At 38.9% G+C, this 19,725-nt stretch overlaps 1 long non-coding RNA gene across 1 annotated transcript in view; it reads right to left on the bottom strand.

Moving 5' to 3' along the window:
- LOC122161681 overlaps positions 1–19,725 on the bottom strand; it is a 161,813-nt gene that overhangs the window by 138,000 nt on the left and 4,088 nt on the right. The window contains exon 2 of the long non-coding RNA XR_006169244.1: positions 12,549–12,743. This is a non-coding gene — a long non-coding RNA (uncharacterized LOC122161681). The remainder of the gene's footprint in view (positions 1–12,548; positions 12,744–19,725) is intronic.

Below are 19,725 nucleotides of genomic sequence, written 5' to 3'. Positions count from 1 at the left end.
ACATGTAGCATAAAGAGAATGTAGGACCTTCCCTTGAGTACATTTCCTATCAGTTTTTCCCTAAGGTGTAATTGTACCTTGTTAACATTTATGCTACTCCTGTTACGTACATACAGTGAATGCAGAGAAGGATTATTCATCATCATAAGTGTTTTTCAGATGTGTGAAAGGGAATTTATGAGGGTGAAGAAAAGCGTAACTTGTAAATATTTTAATGTGACTTCCTCAGATTGCATGATTTTAATATGATGTAAGTTTGTAAAGTATTAATATGTACCTGTGTTATTTCAATCTATATATGCAGCTAATGCTGTGGCAATTATTTAATTACAGAAGAGAAGATTCCCACATTCCACAAATTGCTGTGCTGTGTTCTACACGGAAGAATAACATGTCTAATTTTACTCTGAAAATGAATGATTTGTCATGCAGAAATGTCCATTAGATTTAACCATTACCAAAAAAACAGGGTAATAAATCATCATTTTGCATCAAATGAAGAAGCAGCACCTTTCTCAATTTGGTTGTTCAGTCATAATCATGATAAATGGACATTCTAGGACAGGCAAATTTTAACAGGCATCCAATACACTTAGATTAATTAGATTTTGTTTTCTAAAGATGTTCTCTTACTCCATGAATGAGAGAAACAAGCTTAAAATAACGCTAAATAAACAAGTATTCATTGTTGCATTAGGAAGTTGTTCGTTCTCAGGGGACAGCCTACTGAAGCTGATGGAACTTTACAAAAGTGCTGATAGATGAACACAGTAAAGCAGTTCAGAACAGCTACTACAGGTTCCTCTGTGTTTGTAGCTGCTGCCCATGAAATCCCACACAAGAGGACATGGACATACAAAGCATGTAGAGAACAAACACACCTAACGTGCCTCAGCAGTTTAGTTTGTACATGAGGACTAGCCCATGGCCTAGGACTTCCAACCATCAGTTCCTTTAGTCCTGATCACTCCAATTTCCCACGCAGAAAAAAGAGACATGGCAAGAGAAACCTGCATTTCAGCTAGTCCAGCTTACCTGCAGCGTCTGTTTCCATCTCTTCTGTGAAATGAAACATGAGCAAATTACAAAAGATCCCCCAGCATCTCATCTGCACAGTACAACTGCAATTGTTAAGAAAGTGCAAGTATCTTCAAAATGCAATTACTCTACCTTCCCTTACACTTAGCTTGCAATTTGGTTAGACTGGGGGGTGGTTTTCAGTTTAACACAGGTGTCCAACACAACCAAGAATTGCTACCAAAGTCAAGCATCTGCTTCAAAGTATGTAGCAGAGGTTTTCAAAAAGAGAAATAATTCCCATTCAGCGTAGGAAAAAAACAGCATATTCCTGTATTCTTGAAAACCATCCTGTTATCTATTCTGCATCTTTCCAGAACAAGCAAAGAATTCTCCTGGAGCATATGCATAGATCCTTTCACTTTGAAAAATAAAAATCTAGCCAGTTTCTAAACAACTGAAAACAAAAATATCTTATTTTGCTCCCAGTTGGCAAGGCTCGATAACCAGAGCCCTTGATAGCCACAACACGTGCCAAATAACAATATGGAGTGTTAATTAACTTCACCTACCTACAGTAGGCTTGACGATTGCGCAGCTCTTTGTACTTCAGCACATTTGTGAAATAAGGGAAGAATCTTGGGCTCTTCAACATGCCACTTGGAAAACAAGCTTAGGCAGTGTTTGAGTCTGAATGAATTCTATTAAAGGCAAAGATTTTATTAGGAGGTCTGAGAGTTTGAAGTTTGTTTGAAGCAAGCACTCGGAGAAACAGTTAAAAGGAAATTAGAGTTAACTCAAAGAATTTGAATGATTAGGCAGATCTGTGTGAGCTGAGAAAAACATGGTACAGAATAATCTTCAGGTCCTTACTCTCAGCATTGTTGCAGGTAAATGATTTGTAAGGACAATCCTCCATTTGTTTCTCTTGGATGCTGCAAGGAGGCTTGAATGCAGCAAATGTGGATTTTAGTTACAGATCACACACGGTGCAAGGCTTATATCTTAGATATGTCTCTAAATCCTCTGTGACACGTAAAAGCTTTAGGTAATTGAATTTCATTTAATATCTCTTTCAACATCTCTTGAAGCTTACAGACTTCACCCCTTTGCACTGTGGATTATTCCAACCAGCTGGACAGCAGTTTTCTACTAAATGCTTTAACTTATAATTGTGGTTCCTAAGTACTACACACACAAGAGCCTGTTACTCATAATTTCCATTATGAGCCCTATTCTTGAAATCAATAGTTCACTGATTTTACCATTTATGTGCTGAAACATCACGCCCAAGTCCTACCCTGAGCTGTGAGATTTCTTTTTTTTTTTCCCCCCTTTTTTTTCCCTACAGGAATAGAATTCCTTGTGTTTTTGAAAGCTACTTGACTCCTAGCTGCTCTACAGTCAGCGAACTTCATACAGATCACAGGGAATTCTTTTCTAATGGGTTACATAGTTGGTGTTCCTAGATCTCATTCATTATGAGGAAAAAAAATGCAATACAAAAACTGCCAACTTGCCAAAGAGTTCTGCAGTCTGGAAATTAAAGCAACTCATTGTTCAATCCTTGTTATCTGAATGGCTATCCTGATTCGAGTGGAATAAAAAAAAATACATACTATCTTACAACCACAGTACATAGTGCTTGTGTATATGTAAGTAATATATAAACGTACCTTCATAATTTTTTTGTTGGGCTCAATGTTGATTAGCAGTACATAAGAATAAACAGCTCTTAGTTTTTTAGAAACTAATTCTGTCTTTTTGGAGAAGAAGAACTAAAAAGAAAAAACCCTAGGGAAACAGAGTCTTGGGTGAAGGGTAAAGTAAGGGAAACCAATAATTCAACAGGAAGATAATCATCACAGAACACGCAAGACACTTCAGATTCCTGAACGGGAATATCGGAAGAGCACTAGAGTAGTAAGAAGCAGAAGAGATCAGAAATCGGAAAAAGACATCTAGTGCAAAGCACAGTAATGTCCAAATTGGAAAGCAGCACATGAAGTTCAGCTGTGCACAGAGATGTAAAAACATCAAAGAATTACTAAGGCTGAAGAGATTCCCCAACAATCACTGAGCATTAAGGACAATAACACAGCCATGGGTCTGCATAGGTGCCTCCCCCCACATCCTGCTTCCATTCTGTATTCCCCTTGCCATCTGTAATATATTCATTTCCTTCTCACTGGAAGGAGCTTCATTCAAGGTGGCCAATGTTTTAATTTGCACTGAGATGGCTGGTACAGTCGACTAGAACTATGGCACTCACACACAAACTGAGGGGTACTGCAGCTGCATAGATTGTAGTAGCTCTATGGAGCCATCCACTGCAATAAGGGATGCAATTACAGCTGCTGATTCTTCTAACCTGCTGTCTCAGCACACTGCTTAGGACCTCTGAAACTTCCTTTCTAATGTTGCCACTTTTAACCAAATTCCCTGAGATTTTCCCATTCTACATCTAGGACTTTCACATCCTGAACACACCTACAACATTTTGGAACTGATATCATAATTCCAAAACCATCTCCATACTTTAAAATGTGCTAAGCAGCCATTACCATCTTGATATTCAAGGGGTCTTTAGGAATTTAAAAAAAAAAAAAAAAGCAAAACCAAAACAAATGAGTAAAATCTCCACTGAAATATCTTTAGAAAGTTATATCTGCCCAACCCGGATAAAATGTGGAAGGGGCCCAACACCGATATGGGAATTGAAGGATTTGTTTTGTTCAGAAGAAAATGGAATTTAACACTCCTATCTACCAGGCCATCTGTCACTACAAGAGGAACAGTCAAACTACTGGCTTTGCTGACAAAGTGGTCTGTGTATTAGTCGTGAGGAAGTAAAAACTAATATAATGCCAGCAAACGTCCTGACTTGAAATCACCAGTCTCAGAAAAGACCGGAATACTAATTATCCAAAAAAAGAACAGAGATTGTCCTATTAAATACAGAGCCATATACTGAACAAATGTGAACGGAGCTAATTTAGGATTATGCCAAAGGAGACAAGCAAAATCCCTCAGGCACTACTGAAGATTAACGTGGTCAGCAGTCAGAAAATGTCCCGAGCAGAAATGAAATGGAAGAGAAGGAGAAATAGATAAGTTATTAAAGAACACTGATGAGGAACTCGTTGTGCTGGGCCATAAGGAAAAACCCTGTTAATCTTCACTTGTAATGAGAATGTGTTTAATCACTTATACAGATACATAATCACCACCTATTCCAGAACATTGGTTATGAAAAGCACACTGGAAGAAAGCCAGGTGCTAAAGTTCCTGGAAAGCACTAAATAGCTTTTACTGCAAACACAGTAGAAATATTAGAGAAGGAAGACAGTAAGTCAGATAGCATTTACAAAACTTCCTTTTGAAATTCACTACATAAATGAATCGCAAGGGTTTTATTAAAAATGCTCTAATTTCAATAAGAATTCAAAAATCATTAATACGTGCAGAGATTGATTGTTGTAGCAACCTCACCTTACAAACCTAGATCTTTGGCATTCAACCATCTGCAATCACACTGCTGTAGTGCCTAAAAAAAACCAACACAAAACCCAAGTAATAACCCGGATGAGGAAGAGCAGCTCTTGATGCCAGTAGCATAAGTTCTCAGAGTTGGGACGCCAAGCCCTTTTCTTACTAACATATGTCTAAGAAGAAGAATTTCAAGAATAAACACCTACTAAAACTCCTGACCTTCCAAATTTATGTTTTTCTCTTAAATCACGTCTTAGCCAGGAAAAATCCTTCCCAAGAGACTGTTTTCCCCATATTCACATGATGATGCTTTTTAAAAGTATTGACATTAGAATTAACACCAAAAAGTACACCAGCTCTTCCAAAGAACTTCCTGCAAAGGAATTACTGATTACAATTTTCAGCAGTCAAACTCACCAGCAATAGACCATATTTACACATACACATTCTTAGATCAAGTTTCCTATCAGGCAGAAGAGTATTTGCAATTCATTTCCTCATGCATATGTGAATTGTACACATGTGAAATGTCTGTAAAATGCCTTTGAAAACAAATAGTTGTTTGGAGCAAGTCAGAGACCTCAGGGGGCAAGCAAATTCCTGCACAAATCTAACATCCCTTATTTTACCCATAAAGATTGGAACATCAGCCTGACAGTACAGCAAAGAAACTTCCTTCATTTAGCTCTTTTATCCCTCAGAAAGCTGGGAGGTGTCCTTGTGCCAGGAGGACATATGATCCAGCTGCAAGCAGGCAGCAGAGCAGAGCTAGCAAGCAACTGTTCCACAGTGAAGCAAAGCCCTGAGGTTCCACACAGCCAGGGCAGGTGCCAGAACTTGTGCACTGGGTATTGCTGGAATCAGAATGAAAGCTGAAGAGCTAAGATACTATTTGCCTGTTTTGGCTTACTTTCAGCATCTATGTAATATATTGTTGGGTTGAAGAGTTTTTTGGTGTTTTTATTTGTTTTGTTTTTTGAATCTTTGGAATCCCAGAACCATCTGAATAAAAATGACACTTCTGCTACTCCAAGTAACATCCAAGACTTCAAAGTAAATGTATTCAAGGTTGTTCAGAAAACAAAAAACCCATAGATATGAGATTCCTGATGCTAATATTAAACCAGCATAGTGCTGCAAACTGACAAAGCCAAATGAGAAACAAAGCAGCCCTCTCCAAGTCAGCTAAAGGCAGAAAGCCCTTGCAACCGACTCTCACAAGGTTAAACACTGGTGTCTTAAAACAAACGAATCTCTCTGAATAGTTTCACACTTATGTGCACAAAAATCATGAATATGAGAATGATTTGAACAGTTATTTAACATGTTACAGTGACTTTTCGTACAGAAGATACGTTTTCCTCTCCTTTAGCTAGCACGCACACACATACATACGAGCAATGATAAGCAGTTATGTATACTTTATAGCGAAGACTATTAAATGAGAACTGTGGTCTCAGTTCAGCAAAGTAATATTGCTTTGCTAATTAACAGTACAAAAGGATTAGCGATTTCTTCTGAAAAGAATGATGTGAAATTAAGAACGAGTTGCTGTCAGCTTCATATTTAACACTTTGTTGTTCCCAACCAAAGACATGTAACTTTATTTTATCTATACTAATTATTACAAAGCTTAAAAATTGACCTGAGATCCTGCTCCATTACCAAGGTAGCCTCTACTATAAGTGGGACACTTGTGCCAGCCTAAATATTTTATGGCACTTTTCTAGCCTCAATTATCAAACTTAAGGATAGAGGGCCTGTCTTTTAATGAGAAGAAAATCCGAGAAATTTCAGGAATGGCTGCATCAGGAGAAGTGTGACCAGCAAGTTGAGGGAGGTGATGCTGACCCTCTGCTCTGCTCTCATGACACCCCACCTGGAATACCATGTCCAGTTCTAAAGCTCCCAACACAAGGAGGACACAGGGTTGTTGGAGCAGGTCCAGAGGAGGGCCATGAAGATGATCAGAGGACTGGAGCGCCTCACCTATGAGGACAGGCTGAGAGAGCTGGGGCTCTGGGAAGACCCTACAGCACCTTCCAGTATCTGAAGAGGGCCTACAGGAAAGCTAGGAGGGAGTTTTTATAAGGGCAGGTAGCAACAGGCTGAGGGAAACAGTTTTAAACTGGAAGAGGCTAGATTCAGACCAGATATCATAAAGAAATTCTTTACTGGAACAGGTTGCCCAGTGAGGTTGTGGATGCCCCCTGCCTGGAAGCATTCAAGGCCAGGCTGGATGAGGCTAGAAGCACCCTGGTCAAAGCAGAGGAGTTGGAACTAGATGATCTTAAAGGTCCCTTCCAACCTAATATATACCATTTCCACTGAACACATGAAGTATATTTTACCCCTCAACATTTGCTCCTAAAAATCAAGCCACTCCTCCACTCCAAGCAGCAGCAACCTCTTAATGCTTTGCCTTGGTATTTTTTACTCACATGGACTTAAAAAACAAACAACACATGAAAGTCACAAAATCCTACGGCTTCCAACATCTCAAAATAAAACAAGCCTTTGAGATAATATATCAGTACACGGGCTAATAAAAGGCAGCAATAGAACATAAACAATCTCATGAACTGCCTGCTAATGTAGCATTAAAGTTGCACATTTACAGGAACTAAGGCTATTTGCTATTACCCATTAGGCCAGCATGAACCTGACATAGCAAACATTTATGACTTTCATCAACACAAGCACTATTGATTAGTGATAAAGCAATTTATTACTGGGATGCTCAAACCATTCCCCAAATATCAGCTCACAGAAGCATGCGTGTTTAAGAGGCTTCCATCAGTGCTTTCCTGTACTTCATATGAATTAAAAGCTCCTTATCAAAACCTTTTCTGAGTAAATGCTTTCCTTCCACCAGAAGTCATCACAGATGGAAAAAGCCTGACAAAGAACCCAAGTTTCCAGAGCTCAAGTTTGTAAGAACAAAATAAATAAATCTCATTGGACTACTCTTCTATTTCCACTGCAGCTTCTCCTGTATCTGCAGATTCTGAGCATCTACAAACTAGATAAATCCAGGAAACAAAACAAAACAAAACCAAAAACCAGCCCACCACAAGCAATCCCTATGTGCTCCTTTTCAAGATCTATATAACATGTCTTGTTTCATGCCATGATAGAGGTGGTACGTTTCACTCTCATCTGCTTTGGCACCCTATCTCCCCAGCTCATGTGTGCACGCACGCACAAACCCCTGGGAGCAGCCAGTTCATTTTGGCAATTCAGCACTATGTGGGTTGGTTTCTATAACCCTGAGCCTGACAACTATAGGACTAGTGAAAAATTGATTCCTTTGATCACAATAGGTGCATTTGCATGAATGAATTTTTGATTGTAGCAACAGCTTAGGTCGGGATTCACGAAGCAGAGCAAAGTAATGGATTAGTCACCACAGCTTCAATTAATGGTTTTGGTTCCCAGTGGCAAATCGATGTCCATCAACTTTGACTTCCTTGTCAAAAGCAGGCAGGCAACAACTCCATCTATAGCACTTAATTTACAGACCTTGTAAAATCTTGGAAGCAAGAATTGACAGAAACATCTGAATTTACCTCAGGAAAACATATAAACTATACTCTACTCTTCTGCTCCATCTTGAAAACCTTTGGCTAGAGGGATAGAATAATTCAGTAGTGCTGAGTGTAGAAATAAGGTCTAGGCAGTCATTACCTTAAATCATGTTTATGAGCTCTAAAATAAATAAATCAGCTTCTTAATTGATTTGGACCAATGTCTAGCAAGCAATTTTAGCTCAGTAAAATAAGGATAAACAAATCCTAAAAGAGTTCAAATTTAAGAAGTTAGGGGTTGGGGCATGCCCTGCATATGCAATCTGCAGTGATTGTCAGCTGTTTTAAAGAGCTTCTCAAGTAAAAATCACCAGAGAACAAAAAACAAAGCACAAACCCACACACCACATCACCACATTTAATTTTTGCATCAAGAAGAACGAATACAAGAGAGGCTGGAGCAAACTTTAGAGGAAAGAAAAACATTAAGCTCTAGATATTGTGTCATATAATGCAACTTGTTCAATGTTAGAAGTACCTGGAGTGAGTCGCTGCAGCACAGCATACAGCTAATTTGTGTATTGTAACAGAGCGGCCCCTGAACCAGAAAATTATGAAGGACTCGTTTCTCTTTGGCAGTTGCTTAACTTAACTGGAAAAACATCCAAAGACCTAACATAAATTTTGTGGAAAGCAAGAGGAGCAGAGCTCAATACTACTACAGCAGTCAGGAATGCACTGAAGGGCAGGCTCAGAATTTGAGAGCTCCCCAAATGGAACAGCACAGCAAGCTGCACAGCTTCTAGTGGTGCCTCTTTCCAAACCCATTTGCAATACATTCAGCACAAACAACTTCTTACACCAACACCACAGAACATCTCCTCAGCTTTCTGACATGCTCATTTGACACAAGCATCTCCTCTCCGACTGATGCAAGCAGCCCAGCAACTTCCAGCTTAAGCAAAACTAACTCAGTGTCCTGCTGAGTTTTTCCTATTAATTACAAAAGACACAGACGTGAAAAGGACACAGAGTTACCCTACAGACAAGCTAAGGCATAAATAGGAACTGTGGAAACAAAGCCACCTTTTTAAACCAAGAAATGTAAAACTCATTATAGGATGAAAAAACACAATAAATATTCTTTATCCAAACATAACTACTAATTACACTACTAAGAACTACTGAAATAAATCTGAACCATCAGTCCCCTCTGGTTCAAAGGTAAAACAACAGCAAAACTTGAAAAGGACTGCCTCAAATCCATGAACTTCAGTTTTAAGGAATTAAAATATCAATAGCATCAAGGTCTTGAAACGAGTGAATATAAACTTAGAGCAGCAATTCTGCAAGAATGAAAACTGAAATGCAATGACTGTAAAGGAGAGTTTGTTGTTTGTTTTTATTTCATTGCTTTTTTTTAAGGTCTGATAGAAACCTTCTAGCCCTAGTCATTTAGATCCCATTTTCATAAGTGTAATGTCAGCAGAGTTGCTCTGATAGAAAATATGTCATTCTTGTCACACCATTTCTATTAGTATGAAATCCCTATTGAACTCAATATTGAACTCAGCCTAACAAAGAAATATAGGGGAAAAAAAAAAAAATAAAAAAAAAATTAAAAAAAAAAAAATCAAGCTTCTCAGAGCATCCCTGTAGTCAAAAGTGTCCTTTTCTTAGGATTATTTTTGTCTCATTCCATGCACCTCTGGTTAGCAGCAAGAATGTACCAACTTTGTTATTCCATTTTTTTCTATTTCACCCTTAAAAAATCTCTCAGATCCTTCCCACAAACAACCTTTCTTCCTTTTCCCAGAACAACAGTGGAAAGACATGCCTTAGGCAGTTGTCACTTCCAGGTTGAAAGTTTACCAGTAGAGAAATAGAAGTGCTCAAGCTGGCAACAGTGAGTATTATCTACTATTTTATACATACACACACACATACATATGTATACACACACATACTCACAAAAATGCACTTCTGCAGCTTTTTGCATAGGAGAAAATGCAAGTCTGAGATGAAAGTGAATCCTGCCTAGCTGGACCTTAGTTCAAGAACAAGCCTTGGAGATACATGCAACCATCACAGACAGCAGACACCCATATCAGGATGCGAGTCCACCAAAATAAAGCACACAATATATGTGTAGGGTGCTCTCACTCCAAAGTGATTTTTTTTCTTAAATAAATATTTCCAAAGGTTCATATATGGTAAGGTATACTGGCTGACCCAACAATGGGAATTAAAAAAGATCTTTCATTGCTTAGTCCTTCCTTTAGATACATAACAGCATGGTTAAACTCCACAATACAAAAAAGACAAAACCCTGTTCTGCTTAGGGTTTTGTCTTCCTTAAACTAGGCAACACCATCTTGCTCTAGTGACCAAGGAGGCCACCTGATCACTTGCTCTATGCAGTAACAGACAGGAAGCATCCCAGTGAATATAGCCCTGTATAATGATGTTTTCAGATCTTTTTAAAATCCATACTATATTTCTTAACTAATGGATGTCAAGCATGATGAACAGCAGCTATGCAAGTGCCTGGCTGGTGTTTTATCATGACTTTTCTTCCTGCTATTTACACCTGTTTCCTTTCTGCTGTTTTAAGCCCATTAGTGTTTATTGTGTCCACACTGTGCATTGCAAATAATCTCATTTTACCAGTTCCTCTTAGACATGCCCCGGGCTATTGTCACACTGTGCACTCACTTTTCTTCTGAGCTGTACTAATTCTCTTCTCTTGATAATACAGTGTGACCCATAATTCATTGCTTAGGCAGATTTCATTATTCTGTACCTTTTCAATCAAACTCTGCTCTTACAGAAGCTCATTTCAAGCCTCTTTAACAGCTCTCTACTCCAAACATTCCAGTGTTAACTATAAAGGCATAACACATCAGCTCTGATAAAAAACCTTACTTGTGTTAGAAAAGCTCACACAGTACAGATAGGATTCTTGCAGCTCATGGTTGGTCTTATTTTATTTCTCTGTTATAAGCAATCACTTTCAGCTAGTGAAAACAATCAGCTTCTCAACAGTTGAGAAAGAATGCTAAGAAACTAATGCACTACAAAACAGCATTGTGAGTTTGTGCCCAAGTTCACAAACTCCACATGACTGTTACAAAGCCAGACTTAGGGCTGCAGCCTCTGTTGCAAGTACTTTGGGAGCAAACAGGAAAAAAGGGAGGAACTTCCAGGACAAACATCTTTTGTTGAATGAATATATACAACAAAAACAACACTCCAAAAAAAAACAAAACAGAAAAAAAAAAGGAGCCACACTGACAGATTGGAACATCTGTGTTAGATGGTATATGAAGCTGTACTACCTCTTGAATGTGACTACATCCCTACACCATAATCAGAAAGCATTTTATCACCAGCACTGATGTTATTAATAAATCAAATAAAAATCAGACCAATTATCTATAGTCTCTTTTTATGTTAAAAAAATATTTTTTTCATTTAAAATAAAGTCTATTTTCCATACTGATTTGAGGCTTGATGTTTTTGCTTGTTTCCATTGTTCGTTTTTTTAATTGTTCTGTCCTACAGTAGAAGGGAAGAAGCTGAAAGGGCCACAGCAATACCCCCTGCTTTGTTAGGAGAGAGATAGCTCTGCTACTGCACCTCAGTAGAATTTCCTGAAATATCCACCATGCTTTTCACTGTGTGATCTTACTACAAGCCTTTGGAAGAATTCGGTTGAAATACTTCAATTTTGTATCACAGTAATCAAAATTCAGTAAAAATGAGGCCAGAGTCCACAGTAAAAACCACGGAGATGGTCTGAAGGTCTTGATAAAGCATCTGCTCCACTCCTTGTGCTACCACAAAAAGTCAAGAACATCCACAGGAACCTTTAACAGATGTTTCCCTTACACCCTTTTAAGAAAATCTCTAAGGATAGCACACGTTATTATATGTGCTGCTTATACTGCTCCACTACTTTCACAGAAGAAAGCTTCTTAATACCTGCGTTGTATCTTCTTTCCTACAATTACAGCTGATCATTCTTGTTCTACCCATAGAGAATACAGGACAAAAAAAAAAAAAATAAAATTCTTTAAAGCATCTTTTACAGACTAGATAGTTGCTATTGTGGTCTCCTTTTGTCTTCTTTTTCTTTTATCTTAGGGTAAATTAATTTTTTCAAGCTTCCCTCAAAGTTTAGATTTGCCGAACTCCTCATTTCCACTTTTTTTGCCTTTTTTTTTTTTGCTTTTTAATTTCTGTCACTACTTCGTGCCTGTTTTAACAGGTGAAGCTTGAGACTGCAAGCTGATATTCTAGATGAAGGATCCAAATCCAAAGACAGAAAAATATCTTCCTTCATGCTGAATAATCTCCCAAATTAAAATTGCTTTTTTTTTTTCTAGCAACACTGCACTGTTGGCACACATTCTGTACATTTGCTTTACAACACAATATAGCCACCAGATCTGTTTTTGCTGACCAACTATCATGCCAAATATTATCTGACATTTCTTTCTTTGCACTTACCCACATTGGTTATATGATCCTAATTCTTCACCTTAAGATCAATTCAAATTCAGATTTTATCCTCCAAGGTGCTCGTTAAAGATCCTTCCGTTCACAGCTTATTGGGGCTCCTTTGCATTTCTAAGTCAGTTCTCAACTCCATCAGCCAAGTCAGTGATGCAGCAACCATAACAGCAGGACAACACTCAGAAGATCCTGGCAACCAAAGATAAATCCTTGAGATTCTCAGCAACACAGGAGCAATGCTACAAAAATTTTCTATGCTTTTCAGCCCCTTAGATTAAAAAAAAAAAAAAACCCTTAAGTTTTCCTGCAGAACAACAAAGCAGGTTTTCTAGTTTTATCAGAGGAACTCACTTTACCCAGTTGCTGTTTCTTGATTAAATAGTGGAACAGCCTCACACTGGCATGAGTTAGAGAAAGTCTACTTACCTGCAGTGGATGCCTCCCGAAAGTCAGCACAGTTCCTGCTCACCTAAAAAGTTGTCTATTCCTCCCACCCAAAATACAAGAAGATTATATTTTATCAGAAAAGATCTCTTCATTCTATGAAACTCAGTAATCTGGTGGTGCTTTTTAAGCTAAGTTTGTAGTCACTCAGAAGAACTGCTTCAACAACAACAAAGCAACCTTCTCTTAAACATATTGATTTCAACAGGAACGACACATACAAAAGCAAAGATTGGTTTACAGCACAGATCTCTTCCAAATCATTTCATTAGTATAGTGTGAACTTAAATAAAAATCCAAATATCACAAAATTAAAAAAATCATGGTCTGTTTAATCACCTGATTCTGCTTTACCTCAGAATTACAGCTGGCTTCCCTGTAGTGAAGGATACCACTCTCTGAAATTCCAAAGCATCTTTAAAGCTAAAAAGTCCAGAAAGCACAAGACTGACAGCCTTGGAGGTTGGGCTCTGTTTATCAGCTGGAAGACAACACTGAAAGCAGATAGCTAATTTGTTTTCCATCAGAGTTTACTCTGGTTTCCAACTTTTCTAGCAGCTTCCTGTTCATTCTTGTGCCTTTGTGTGAAGGTAGTCCAGGAGGACAACAACACTTTCAGCTTTCAGAGAGCCCGCTAGAATGCTACCCTCACCTTGCAAAAGTTAGCAAAGACTGACTTTTACTGCTAACCAAGAGCAAACCCCTGCCGACCTGTGGGAAGAGCTGCATGCCCACTGTCCATTTCCCAGCTGTCCGCTCGCTCTCACAAGATAGTTACACATTTCCTTTGCAGTAAAAAAAACTCTCTGTAGAGTAAGGAACACTCAAAGAAAGTCACACGCGTACAGATATCTTGTTAGTATTAATTAGCTTCACTGTGAATGTTATAATATGCATTCACTGCTCATTGGCTAACGATGCCACAGAAAGCACTTCAGAAAGTGGTACACTTCTCTCCTTTCCGTAACTCACAGATGGTGTTGGAGATGACCAGCTCCATCATCCCTTCTTCCTTCCTAACCGGATTAATAGACAAAACTGCTCATAGCTATCAGTGTGGAACTGCTGATTGCATTAGTTGCAGACATAATTAAGACACTGTTTATAGAAGCACTGAACTACAGGAGTAATTTTACCTGCACAAGAGCTACAAATTTGTCCATTTTAAAAGGAACATATTTCTTGTACTTCATCTGTTATTCTAATTACCAACCATATGGCTAAAGTTGGAACACACTTAGTTAATGACAGAACTGTGAAGAGATACATTTCTTACTCTGGAATCTGGATGTATAGCTCATTCTTAAGGATAAAGCCAAGTGCTGCTTTCACATCCAGACATAAGGTCTTTGAAATAACTCTTCAATTGTGATTGCAAGCTTCTGGTTAATATCAGGCCCTGTGAATTATACACAAATGGGATGGGATGCAATTCTTGTGGCAATCCATGCTCTCACACCTTACTCAAAATGGGATATCAAAGTAAGAGTAAACATTCATGCTGTACTTATTAAGAAGTTTCACTGTACAAGAAAAGCTGAGGTCAGTTGCTCACCTCTGCTCCTCAGATAGGAGACACATTATTAACAGTGTGAGCAAAAACACTGTCTTCAGATACTAGAGAAAGACTGAGTGCATAGCCTGAATTTATTCTTTTATCAAAACAGAAAGAGCTTCAGAGACTTTCTCTTATGCGCAACATGGAGAATAGCACTGGCATCAGTAATCATTAGAAGAGGAGCAAACTACATCTTAAATATTATCTATTTTTTATGTTGGTTGTATATGACGATGAATGGCATTTCACTGAATTACTTTGTTCCTTTTCTATGCCTAAATTTGGACTGTTTTAATGCACTTACATAATTCAATGTACTTTAAAAAAAACAACAAATCTCTTAACTTACTAAATGTTTAAAGTTACAGACAAGTTAAAAAATACTAATATTAATACATATATGCCTGAAAAGGCACTTGCAGTGTTGAGTTTACCAGATTTCAATCTATCTCATTGTTCTGCTGATCTATTTCTTTCATCTCTTATTCAACAATACAACAGCCAGCTTTTCTTGTAGATAATAATGAAACATTAAAATGCTGAGATATAATGTACATCTACTGCCAAGCACACTATATCAAGAAACAGTACCTTGTATGTGCTTGATTATCGTAGAAAGTGCACCAGTTCACTTATGAATATTTATGTACTATTGAATAGCTGGACCAGGACAGATCAAGATTTTCATTACAATTTTTCCTGCTGCTTTGATACTACAGCAGAGGATAAGAGGGAGGAGCACTGCTCCTATCAGCTGTACAACACAAACTGGATATTGTGCAAAGCCAGAATAACAAAGGGTATTCAACAGTCTTGATACCAGCCAACATGAGAAAATCCCACATGAAGGCTGACCACCAGAAAACAAAACCTATTTGTTCAAAATTCCTGCCATAGTATAAACAGTACTACAGATGGCAGAAAACAATTTGTTACCTTCTCCAAATAAAAGCTAAGAAAGGCAAAGACAGCAGCACTTGAAAGTACTTAAGAACAAACAGATGGCCAATGAAACCAGAACACAAACAAGTGGAAAACACGAGAAGGAATATGTGTCAACAGATCTTGAGGCAGAATACTGGTTAAGATGCAGAAGACATAAAGCAAGCTTCTATTTGGCATGAGGTGAAAGTAGAAGAAGCAGAAAAACTCAGGGAGCCTCCCAAACTGGGGAGAAAGCCACATTTATAGAGCCTAAGCACAGGAGCAGGGCAACACTCTGAACGGGAAATTACAAAACTGATCAGAACAAAGTCCTCCTTACCTCAGGATGTGAAAGAGGTCTTCATGGTGCATAAAAATTGGTTGTTGGATACATCGATAGAAGTATAAAAATGATCAAAGATGAAGGAGCATTAGGACAAACAGCCCACTAATCAATTTTGCCTGTGCAAAGCATGCAGGTGTTAGCAATTACTCAGTGGCTAAGAAATTCAGCACAGGTGTAGGCAGCTACCCCACACACAGCTTACCACCAGTCAAATAAGTAGCAATTCTAAGGGCAGTCTATTTCCATTTGCTTTTCCTTTTACAAGTATCCTTACAGTTAGATCAATGTAAAACAAAACTGTAAGAAGGTACATATACTTAGGTAAAGAATGAATGAAAAATGAGAAAAAAAAGTAGAAGAGTAGGAGTCTTATTATTATCTGAAAACACTTTCAAAGCTGTCGAAACACATGCTTTTGACCTATAATGTTTGCTGAGAAACACTTCACAGAGCAGTACTAGTTCTCAGTAAACAGGCTTTTTATTGCAGCTATACTGTAGGACAACTAGAGAAGAGAATATGGAAACAACTGGGGGCTCTTAAGGGCACTGCAACTGTTATGTAAAAGGAAAACTGTAAATGGATTTCCTTGCTGCAGTACACTTTTAGTAGCAGAGATGTGTACTAAGGCGGAAAACTATTTGTCTCTGACTGCAAGAGATCTGTATTATTTTTCTCCTCTATGCTAGGGTGGTGACCTTTTGGATACAGCCTTAAAGAAAGTGCTTTCTAGAAATAGACTGCATCAGTCTACAGAAGTCTCAGACTGTGTTACTTATGCTACAGATCTCATAAACAAAAAGGAGAAAACAGTCTGGAAATACCTTAAAATAAATTCACTGGAGGTGTACGCATCCAAATGTAAATGTGCCTCAACATATACAGTATATAAACGTTTTGAACAAATCTCACCATTTCCACATTTCAGCATTATTTCTCAACACTTTTGATTTATTTGATCTTGTAATCGCACCTACAAAAACAAAACAAACAAAAAAAACCCTCTTTTGCACAAGAATTTACACAAGGTGCCAAGCAAAAAAACACTGCCCAAATCTTCACCATTACTTTGACTGACACGCACAGAATATGCTTCCTTTGGCTGTACTGATTTATTCTGCTAATAATCTTTATATTACAAGTCCTTGTTAGGCCTTGGCAATGCACGTGGTCTATCTTTAGCTCAAGCTATTATGCCAGCTCTCGGTAGAAAGGGCTCTAAAATCTGGGTCTGTTACTGTAAGTGCACTTCAGTGCACAAATAAAATAGAAACTCATATCTGTATAACCACTGTCTTGAGGTCCCAATGAGCTTCTGAATATCACTGATTAAAACACAAATCTAATACAGTGCAAAAAATAAATATCATCTTAAGTTATAGCCAGGTTACCCAGTGTGCTTCCATCCTGTTACATACAGCAAGTCAGCAGGATGTGGTGAAGTCATTATTTTATGGAAGACCTCTAATACACTGCTTGCATTGCAAACACAGTGCTCAAATACTGAGCATTTCAAGATTTCATTTCTGTCCCTAGGGAGGGTGAACATGCTTGAACTTTCGTAACGGTACCGGCATTTTCTCAGGATATCCTATTCAGAAAGGTCCAATCTAATTTAAACATTTTCCATAACACAACATGATTGAGCAGCACACTGAAAGTGACAATCTTTGGATGAGGAACTGAGCATAAGAATTCCTCTACCTACAGTGCCTGACATGTAATATCCTTTTACCATATCATGACCAAATTCTGTTCCAGTTAATTATGTTTTGATTGCCAAACATCCTCTCTGCTGCTCCCTCATTGTGACTCTGCTCCTCATCTCAAGGCGCTCATCACTGGATTTCTGGCTATTTCTATATTCCAGAATTAGCCACATCAAATACTTAGTTTTGTATTGGGCTGAATTAGAAGTAAAATTAGGAATTACAGAAATATGAAATATTACTATTCTGTAGTAATTCTACAGGTTTCAAGTGGAGTGAAAAGGACACATATTATAGCAGCCTACCATAAACAAGCTTCCTCAAGATTAAACAGTACAACAGCAACTGAACCTGCGTAATCTACATGTCTCTGTATGCAAGTAAAGGACATACAAAATTTCTTTTGCTCACTGCGTGAAAGGCTACTATCAACTATCACCTTAAAAAGTAAATTTGATGCAATGTAATTCAGTTGTAGCAAAGGGATTCATCTGGCCACCCCCTGCTGATTATTACACACAGTCTGCCCATAAAAAAGCAAGTCTCCCCCAAACAGGGACAAAAACAAAACTCTCACCTTACAGAGACAGAGCAAATCACCAAAACAGGTCAATCAAGGTATAATTAGCTCTAATCAGTGCTCCATTATCCTGCTAAATGCTGCACCTGCTTCCAAATTAGCCTCAAAGAAGATGTAACATTTTTTTTTCTTTTTTCCTCCAGGTGGGGTTTAAAAAAAAGAACAACAGGAAAAATATCTTTTATTCTGATGGCTACAACAGCAAAAAAAGGCCCAACAACTCCCATACTGTAAGGTTTGAGCCAACTGATCATGTGCACATGACTTTAACCGCATTGCTTATAGAAGCAGGAAACAGAACTGCTACTACTAAGCAGAGAAGGTGCTTCTCCACGTAACCAGGCAGCTTTGCTTCTCTCACACTGAAGGATTTCAGCATTCTCAAAGTGAAGATGAATGCAACTCCTTTTGTTTTCTCCTTCCTGCTCTTTCCTTCGCTGCCTGTCGCTTTGCTATGTGATCATTTATGATACCAAAAAGCAGAGAAAGAACTAAATTCTCAAAGCCAACTGCTAAATTTAGTTACTTCTGTTAACGTGGCACATTTGTTCAGAGAGAACAAAGTTTATATGGTGACAGGTAGAAAGAACCACAGCAAAAAGTAGATAAGCTAAGCAGCAAACACAGTTCTCCCTCTTGACTTCCCCTCCAAAATCAGCTGCATCTACAAGGAGGAATTGCCAAACCACCACTATGTGAATATCTTTCATCTGCTCTGCAGCACAGGCAGACTCCAGCTCTCTCCTGCCAATGAGGAGACGAGAAACAGCATTGCTGCACATGGACAGCAATAGCATCTGTCAGAGGCCACTGCAAAAAGGAGAGCAGCGGCCTCAGCCAGTTCCCCGCAGGGTACAGCCATACTGCTGTTGTTCAAGTAAAATAAGCTTGCCCAGACCAAAGCTGGCTTTAGGATTATAACTGCATATGCAGTCAAAGGAAAGAAATCCCGAGGACCCAAGGAAGCCGCTCCTCCCCTGTGGCAGCCTGCCCAGCGCGGTACCTGCCGCAGCACGGCTGTCTGCCTCCGTGGTACATGTGCTGCTGAAGCAACGTCCCTCCTCACATTGAGCACCTTCAGCTCTCTGCTCCAGAGCGTTTGCCGGGATGGGAAACCACCCTGCAGTCCCTGAGAGCCATAAATGTACTCTGGGGACAAGTTCTTTTGCAGCCTTGTATTTACTGCTTTATTCAGCTTTGTCACCTTCAACTTTTTGGCTCCCAACTAACAGACTTTGAAAATACCTCTATAAAAATCTTAAAGCAAATCACTAAGTTACTCAGCATGTTCCCAGGTACAAAAGTGTTTGGTTATTAAGCGTTGGGTTTCCCCATGCAGGCGCCGGCAGTGAGGCCTCCAGGCGCAACCTGTCGGGAGAGGCCGGGGCACCGGGTGCCCCACAGCAGGCTCTGGATGGTTCCGAATGGTTCCTCAAGGTTCTGCAAAGGCAGTGGTGCCTCTGTGCAAATGTCCGAGAAAAAGCAAACACTGTGAGGGAAGAAGTGTGCAAAACAGATAGGAAGGGGCTCCAGGTAGCAGGGAGTGTCCCCTGCAGCCTGTGCAGAGCCCATGGCAGAGCGGGTGTCCCCACTGCAGCCCATGCAGGGCT

Source organism: Centrocercus urophasianus, unplaced genomic scaffold (assembly GCF_019232065.1).
Source record: "Centrocercus urophasianus isolate 14NV4802_14NV808 unplaced genomic scaffold, USGS_Curo_1.0 seq_2, whole genome shotgun sequence".
Taxonomy (NCBI): Eukaryota; Metazoa; Chordata; class Aves; order Galliformes; family Phasianidae; genus Centrocercus; species Centrocercus urophasianus.
Note: the sequence above shows the minus strand (reverse complement) of the source record. Positions and strands in the feature narration are given on the sequence as shown.